Source organism: Diuraphis noxia, unplaced genomic scaffold (genome assembly GCF_037042655.1).
Source record: "Diuraphis noxia isolate RWA-SAM2 unplaced genomic scaffold, SU_Dnox_SAM2 contig0012, whole genome shotgun sequence".
NCBI lineage: Eukaryota > Metazoa > Arthropoda > Insecta > Hemiptera > Aphididae > Diuraphis > Diuraphis noxia.
Genome location: NW_028301722.1, coordinates 2,027,501 through 2,035,000, shown reverse-complemented (window position 1 = coordinate 2,035,000; position 7,500 = coordinate 2,027,501). Strand labels below are relative to the sequence as shown.

Genomic DNA, 7,500 nt, shown 5'->3' with positions numbered 1-7,500 from the left:
CCGCCGCGAGCGACGACCGGCCCCACTGTGCCGCCGACGGCCGAGTATAGGCACGACGCTCCAGCGCCATCCATTTTCAGAGCTAGTTGCTTCGGCAGGTGAGTTGTTACACACTCCTTAGCGGATTCCGACTTCCATGGCCACCGTCCTGCTGTCATCAGCAACCAACGCCTTTCATGGTCTCTGAATACGCGTCGATTTCGGCGCCTTAACTCGGCGTTCGGTTCATCCCGCAGCGCCAGTTCTGCTTACCAAAAATGGCCCACTAAGCGCCTAGGGTTCCGTCGCCGGCTTCGCACGCGGTTCACGCGGTGTACCAGGTAAAGCCGGCGATCTCACCCATTTATAGTTTGAGAATAGGTTGAGGTCGTTTCGGCCCCAATGTCCTCTAATCATTCGCTTTACCGTATGAGACATCCTCCGTGTTACGAGCGGGTTGTTACCGCGCCGTACAGCGCGGAGTCCCACCGGCGTCCGTACGCCCGCGAACGGGCGGGACACATCGGCGCCAGCTATCCTGAGGGAAACTTCGGATGGAACCAGCTACTAGATGGTTCGATTAGTCTTTCGCCCCTATACCCAGCTCAGACGATCGATTTGCACGTCAGAATCGCTGCGGACCTCCATCAGGGTTTCCCCTGACTTCATCCTGGCCAGGCATAGTTCACCATCTTTCGGGTACCAACGTGTGCGCTAAGGGTGCGCCCCCGGACGGCCGGAGCCGACCTGGCGGAGACGCCCCCGGACTGCGGACCAGCGCGACTTTGAACGCCGGTGGGTTCGGTCGCTAGGCCATCGTCCGCACCGTAAACGGTTCACTTTCATTGCGCCAAACGTGGTTTTTCGTGAGATCACCGTTGACTCGCGCACACGTTAGACTCCTTGGTCCGTGTTTCAAGACGGGTCGGAAAGTAGCCCGAAACTCGTCGCCGACCGACGGGACCCCGCCTGCGACGGGGCCGCGTCGACGGTTCATGCCGTCGGGCGAGCCGACCAGGAGCACCGGGGTTCGGCGCGAACGGTCACGCCGAGGCGCGACCGCCGCGACGAACCGCCACCCGGGCCCTTCGGCCGGCGCCCAACGAGTCGCGACGTCCGCTGACCGAGCGAAAGATCCGGCCGGCGGTGAGACCACCGACCGTGAATTCGCCCGGCGGGGACTCGCGGGCTCTGTCCGTTTACACCCGAACGGTTTCACGTTCTTATGAACTCTCTCTTCAAAGTTCTTTTCAACTTTCCCTCACGGTACTTGTCCACTATCGGTCTCGTGGCCGTATTTAGCCTTAGATGGAGTTTACCACCCGCTTCGGGCTGCACTCTCAAGCAACCCGACTCGAAGGCGCGGTCCGATCCCGGAACGCTGTGACGGCCTCTACTGGCCTGGCACCATCTGCGGGCCATGGCCCCGTTCAAGGGAGACTTGGACCGTCACGTGCGCCCCGGCAACGAGGCCGGCCCGTACGCCACAACTCCCATACGTGCCGCGACACAAAAGTGCGCGGCGGGATTCGGCGATGGGCTTTTCCCTGTTCGCTCGCCGCTACTGGGGGAATCACGGTTGTTTTCTTTTCCTCCGCTTATTAATATGCTTAAATCCGGCGGGTAGTCCCGCCTGATCTGAGGTCGGAACAAGTGTGTGGTACGTGTGGTGGTGGTAACTGGTGCGCGGGTCCGCGCTCCGTCCGCGCGGCGACGGTCCGCGTCCGCTTCTCGGTTGCCGGAGAGGTGGCGTCTCGAGGACGACTCTCAGCCGACCCGGCCGCGCTCTCGCGCGGCGGGCGGACGGGGACGTGCCGTTCGACGGCGCGAGAACCCGTGACTGTTTGCCGTCACAACTTGGGCGGACGACCGGGGGCAGCCGCGAGCGGTAGCCCGCGTTTTCCCCGGTCGAGCCGCCAAACTCGCGCGGGCGCGGCGTGCGGCCGACGGGCGCGCGGGCGCCGGTCCCCGTGAGGACCGGACGCGGCGCGCGCGCTCCGCCGGACGCCTGCCGTGCCGGCGCATCGGTCTGGCCGAGTATCCGGTATACGACCCTCAGACAGGCGTGGCCCGGGACCCGCGGGTCACCGAGGCCGCAATGTGCGTTCGACTGGTCGATGTTCGTATAACCTGCGGATTACACGACGACGCGCAGATAGCTGCGGTCTTCATCGATCCACGAGCCAAGTGATCCGCCGTTCGGGGTCGGGTGTTTGTTTTTTTTTTTTCGTTTACACAATCGTCTTCCGACGACGGTAACCATCTTTCGGTCGACTCTCGGTCGGGGGTCGCGGCGCGCGGGCGGTCGGCGGACGACAACCGTGCGCGGTTGTCGCGCGCGAGCGCACGCGGCCACGGGGTCGGATTAGGCGCGCGCGAGACCGGCAAGCGAGTCGCCGGCGCCGCGGGCCCGTCTCTAATGATCCTTCCGCAGGTTCACCTACGGAAACCTTGTTACGACTTTTACTTCCTCTAAACGGCCGAGTTCGGTCATCTTCCCGGTCGCGCGACGACCCAGCCCCCGAGGGGGCCGAATAACGCGCGTCCAGTCCGAAGACCTCACTGCGGTCGTTCAATCGGTAGTAGCGACGGGCGGTGTGTACAAAGGGCAGGGACGTAATCAACGCGAGCTGATGACTCGCGCTTACTGGGAATTCCTCGTTCACGTGGAAAAATTGCAAGCCACGATCCCTAAGCACGAAGGAGGTTCAGCGGGTTACCCGGAAGCCTGTCGGCCCAGGAATGTTAACACACGCTGATTCCTTCAGTGTAGCGCGCGTGCGGCCCAGAACATCTAAGGGCATCACAGACCTGTTATCGCTCAGTCTCGTGCGGCTATTTTCGTCCGCCGCCTGTCCCTCTAAGAAGAGTTTAAGCTCCTGGGAGCCGGCGGTAGCCCTAGTAACGTATCGTGATCCGCCGGCGACGGCCGCGAACGCGGCGCGCTTCACCGCGGAGCCCAGCGCACGACTGACGCACGGCGACCGGAGGTTGCCCCCCGACCCCCGCACGCCCGCCGCACGCCGGGACGCGGATGGCGCGGCCGCGCCCGACGACCGCCGTGGACGACGGGCGAACGCGTTCGGGGATACCGGGCCGAGCCGACGGGAACGCGAACGCAGACGGCCGAAACCGCCGGCGCCGCGCCCACGCCGACCCGGGTTTACCCGCCTAGTTAGCAGGACAGAGTCTCGTTCGTTATCGGAATTAACCAGACAGATCGCTCCACCAACTAAGAACGGCCATGCACCACCACCCACCGAATCAAGAAAGAGCTCTCAATCTGTCAATCTTTCCGGTGTCCGGGCCTGGTGAGGTTTCCCGTGTTGAGTCAAATTAAGCCGCAGGCTCCACTCCTGGTGGTGCCCTTCCGTCAATTCCTTTAAGTTTCAACTTTGCAATCATACTTCCCCCGGAACCGAAAAGCTTCGGTTTCCCGGAAGCTGCCCGCCGGGTCGTTAATGAAACGCCGGCGGATCGCTAGCTGGCATCGTTTACAGTTAGAACTAGGGCGGTATCTGATCGCCTTCGAACCTCTAACTTTCGTTCTTGATCATACGAGAACGTACTTGGCAAATGCTTTCGCGTCAGTTCGTCTCGAGACGATCCAAGAATTTCACCTCTAACGTCTCGGTACGAATGCCCCCGCCCGTCTCTGTTGATCATTACCTCCGGTCCCGAAAACCGGCCCGGCGGGACGCGCGGGCGACTGGCGCCCGCGGCCCGGCGGCCCGCGCACGGAAACGCCCCGGAAGGCGGTTTCGCGCGCCCGCGAAGGGCGGAGATGCGCGGGACCGAGGTCTTGTTCCATTATTCCATGCGACCAGTATTCAGGGCCTTTTGACGAGACGGCCGTGAAGCCGCCCCGCCAGATTTGAGCCTGCTTTGAGCACTCTAATTTGTTCAAAGTAAACGTGTCGGCCCGCCGACGGCACTCGGTGAAGAGCACCGCGCAGCAAGATTGGAGTAGGCGGCCGCCGTCGTCGAACCCCGACGGCCGCGCGACGCGTGGCCGCGCGGCGCGCCGGGAGCACGAGACACGTGTCCGCCTGCCGACAATACGTCCGGCCGACGTGCCGGTAACTAACACCCCGAGACGGCTGACGAGCGCGACGGCGACCGCGCCGACGGGACACGTGGTCCCGCGGCACGGCCGGCCGCGACACGCCGGACCGCCAGGGTGGTCCGGCACCGCCCAGACACAGATCCGACTACGAGCTTTTTAACCGCAACAACTTTAATATACGCTATTGGAGCTGGAATTACCGCGGCTGCTGGCACCAGACTTGCCCTCCAATTGATCCTCGTTTAAAGGTTTTAAAGTGTTCTCATTCCGATTACGGGGCCTCGGATGAGTCCCGTATCGTTATTTTTCGTCACTACCTCCCCGTTCCGGGAGTGGGTAATTTGCGCGCCTGCTGCCTTCCTTGGATGTGGTAGCCGTTTCTCAGGCTCCCTCTCCGGAATCGAACCCTGATTCCCCGTTACCCGTTACCACCACGGTAGGCATGGAACCTACCGTCGACAGTTGATAAGGCAGACATTTGAAAGATGCGTCGCCGGTACGGAGACCGTGCGATCAGCTCGAAGTTATTCAGAGTCACCAGGTCTTTGCGCGGGCCGCGATCGGGACGCGCACGAAGCGCGCCGCGACGGGCCGGTTTTGATCTAATAAAAGCGTTCCTCCCGCGCGCGACGCCCGAGAGCGCCGCGACGGTCGGAACTCTGTCGGCATGTATTAGCTCTAGAATTACCACAGTTATCCAAGTAACTTGGGTACGATCTAAGGAACCACAACTGATTTAATGAGCCTTTCGCGGTTTCACCTTAATGCGGCTTGCACTGAGACATGCATGGCTTAATCTTTGAGACAAGCATATGACTACTGGCAGGATCAACCAGGGATCTCGGGTTTACTGCTACCGCGCCCCGCGACCGCCACGCGCGTGGCGGCCTGGGACGCGTGCGTCCGAGCGCCGGTCCGACGCCCCGCGGAAGGGGGCGGCGAGCCGACGCCGAGGGCGATCGCGTGGCCGGGACCGCTGTGGGTCACGGCCGCGCGACCGACCGCGGTTCAACAACAACAAAATGTGTGTGTGGTGTGGTCGGCACACGGAGTGCGACACGTTGACGAGACGGACCGGGTGACGGTCGACCGCCGGGTTCGGGTGACGGTGTGTGCACGGGTCCCCGGCGAGCGTACCGAGACCGGCTCTCGCCCGATTCGTAACGGCCCCCAGCCGAGATCGAGGGGGAAGCCGGGACGCGACGCGAAGTCCGCCGTCCCGTGGCTTCGCCCCGGCGACCGCCGGGCGCGGCGACGATGGCCGGCCGCGGCGGGAATGTTCTGGCGTCGAGTGTTCGTGACACGCGGAACGGTAACGGGAGTCGTCATCGGTGTGGATTGGCGCGCGCCGCGCAAACACCGGCTGGTGGACGCGCGGCGCCGGTTGAGTTTCGCCACTCGGATTGCGAGATGGGTCGGCGGCCGAAACGCGGACGCGTGTCACCTTCCGCCGGCTCTCACCGGACCGGCCACTCAACCGACGGTGTCCCGCGTACGTGGACGACCGTCAGTTGGCGGCGACCGGTGGGCGCCGCGAGGTGTACGCGCCGTCTTCGGCGTCGCCCGTGGCTTTGCTGTTGTGGTGTTCGTGATCGGCGGCCGGCCGTCGACTGCAACGCCGACGACCGAACCGCTCACAAATTTACAAAATCCCGGGTTTTTCCACCTTAATGGCGTAGCGTCGTTCGTGTAACAGTGGACGCGCGCCCGTGGACTACCGCAATCCGCGCCCGTATCGGATCCCCCCGCCCGAACACTAATACCCCCGCCACAATCGCATTTCGCCTAACGTTGTTACAAGTCGTCGACCACCGTACGCACGCCGCTTGGCGGCACGGCACGAAAAAAAGTGGCGGGACGCAAATCTAGCCGGCCGACCACCTACGACACCGACCACCGGGCGCGCGGATTGGGACAGTGATAATACATTTCGTCTAACCGACCACCCGTAATGGCGTAGCGTCGCTCGTGCAACAGTGGACGCGCGCCCGTCAACTACCGCAATCGGCGCGCGTATCGGTTCCCCCCACCCGAACACTAATACCCCCGCCGCAATCGCACAATCGAAAAATATTTAAAAATCGCATCACGTCCGTCGGACCTACTATTCCTGATAGTATTCGGTGCGCCCGACGAGATCACCTCTTTGGTTCGTCCACCGAACACCGACCGATAACGAGTTATTGGGTTTGGAAAAAATCGCGATCCAAAAACTCCGGTTTCGAAACCCCGTGCAACGTCGACGTCCGGGCAGCCCGCATGCGACCTACCCCGGCTCGACGGACCACCGTGGACGGTCGACTGGAAAATAAAACGTGTTCATCGTAAACGACGTTAGGACGCGCGTAACAGTGCTACGTAATTTTTTTTCACCCGACCACCCGACATGAACAAATCTTCTCCCGTCCCACCGACCGCGGTCTACCCGGGCCACCCGAGCGCATTTCGTCTAACCGACCACCCGTGACGTTGTTACAAGTCGTCGACCACCGTACGCACGCCGCTTGGCGGCACGGCACGAAAAAAAATGGCGGGACGCAAATCTAGCCGGCCGCCATGCGGTCCCGAGTAGCAGTACCGGCCGACCGCCTACGACACCGACCACCGGGCGCGCGGATTGGGACAGTGATAATACATTTCGTCTAACCGACCACCCGTAATGGCGTAGCGTCGCTCGTGCAACAGTGGACGCGCGCCCGTCAACTACCGCAATCGGCGCGCGTATCGGTTCCCCCCACCCGAACACTAATACCCCCGCCACAATCGCACAATCGAAAAATATTTAAAAATCGCATCACGTCCGTCGGACCTACTATTCCTGATAGTATTCGGTGCGCCCGACGAGATCACCTCTTTGGTTCGTCCACCGAAAACCGACCGTTAACGAGTTATTGGGTTTGGAAAAAATCGCGATCCAAAAACTCCGGTTTCGAAACCCCGTGCAACGTCGACGTCCGGGCTGCCCGCATGCGACCTACCCCGGCTCGACGGACCACCGTGGACGGTCGACTGGAAAATAATACGTGTTCATCGTAAACGACGTTAGGACGCGCGTAACAGTGCTACGTAATTTTTTTTCACCCGACCACCCACCCGACATGAACAAATCTTCTCCCGTCCCACCGACCGCGGTCTACCCGGGCAACCCCGAGCGCATTTCGTCTAACCGACCACCCGTGACGTTGTTGCAAGTCGTCGACCACCGTACGCACCCGCGTAAATCGAACGCTGCACGCCGCGTGGCTGCACGGCACGAAAAAAAATGGCGCCGCCTGCGCGGGCGGGACGCAAGCCGCGTCCCGCTAGCCGGCCGCCAGGCGGTCCCGCGTAGCAGTGCGGCCGACCACCGGGCGCGCGCGGATTGGGACAGTGATAATACAACATGCACACTGTCCTTATTACCTTCTGGTAGATGAGGACAGTGCACTGTCCCTATCGTCCCCGATAGCGATGAG

At 62.1% G+C, this 7,500-nt stretch overlaps 3 non-coding genes across 3 annotated transcripts in view; all 3 read right to left on the bottom strand.

The window, feature by feature from the left end:
- The window catches only part of LOC149054101 (large subunit ribosomal RNA), a 4,199-nt gene extending 2,573 nt beyond the window's left edge, over nt 1–1,626 (bottom strand). The window contains exon 1 of the ribosomal RNA XR_016192354.1: nt 1–1,626. This exon is cut by the window's left edge and continues 2,573 nt beyond it. This is a non-coding gene — a ribosomal RNA (large subunit ribosomal RNA).
- A 402-nt stretch (nt 1,627–2,028) lies between these two features.
- LOC149054100 (5.8S ribosomal RNA) lies at nt 2,029–2,186 on the bottom strand. Its single transcript, XR_016192346.1, has one exon. It is a non-coding gene; the product is annotated as a 5.8S ribosomal RNA (ribosomal RNA).
- A 210-nt stretch (nt 2,187–2,396) lies between these two features.
- On the bottom strand, nt 2,397–4,884 carry LOC149054099 (small subunit ribosomal RNA). Its single transcript, XR_016192348.1, has one exon. It is a non-coding gene; the product is annotated as a small subunit ribosomal RNA (ribosomal RNA).
- Between the last annotated feature and the right edge of the window lie 2,616 nt (nt 4,885–7,500).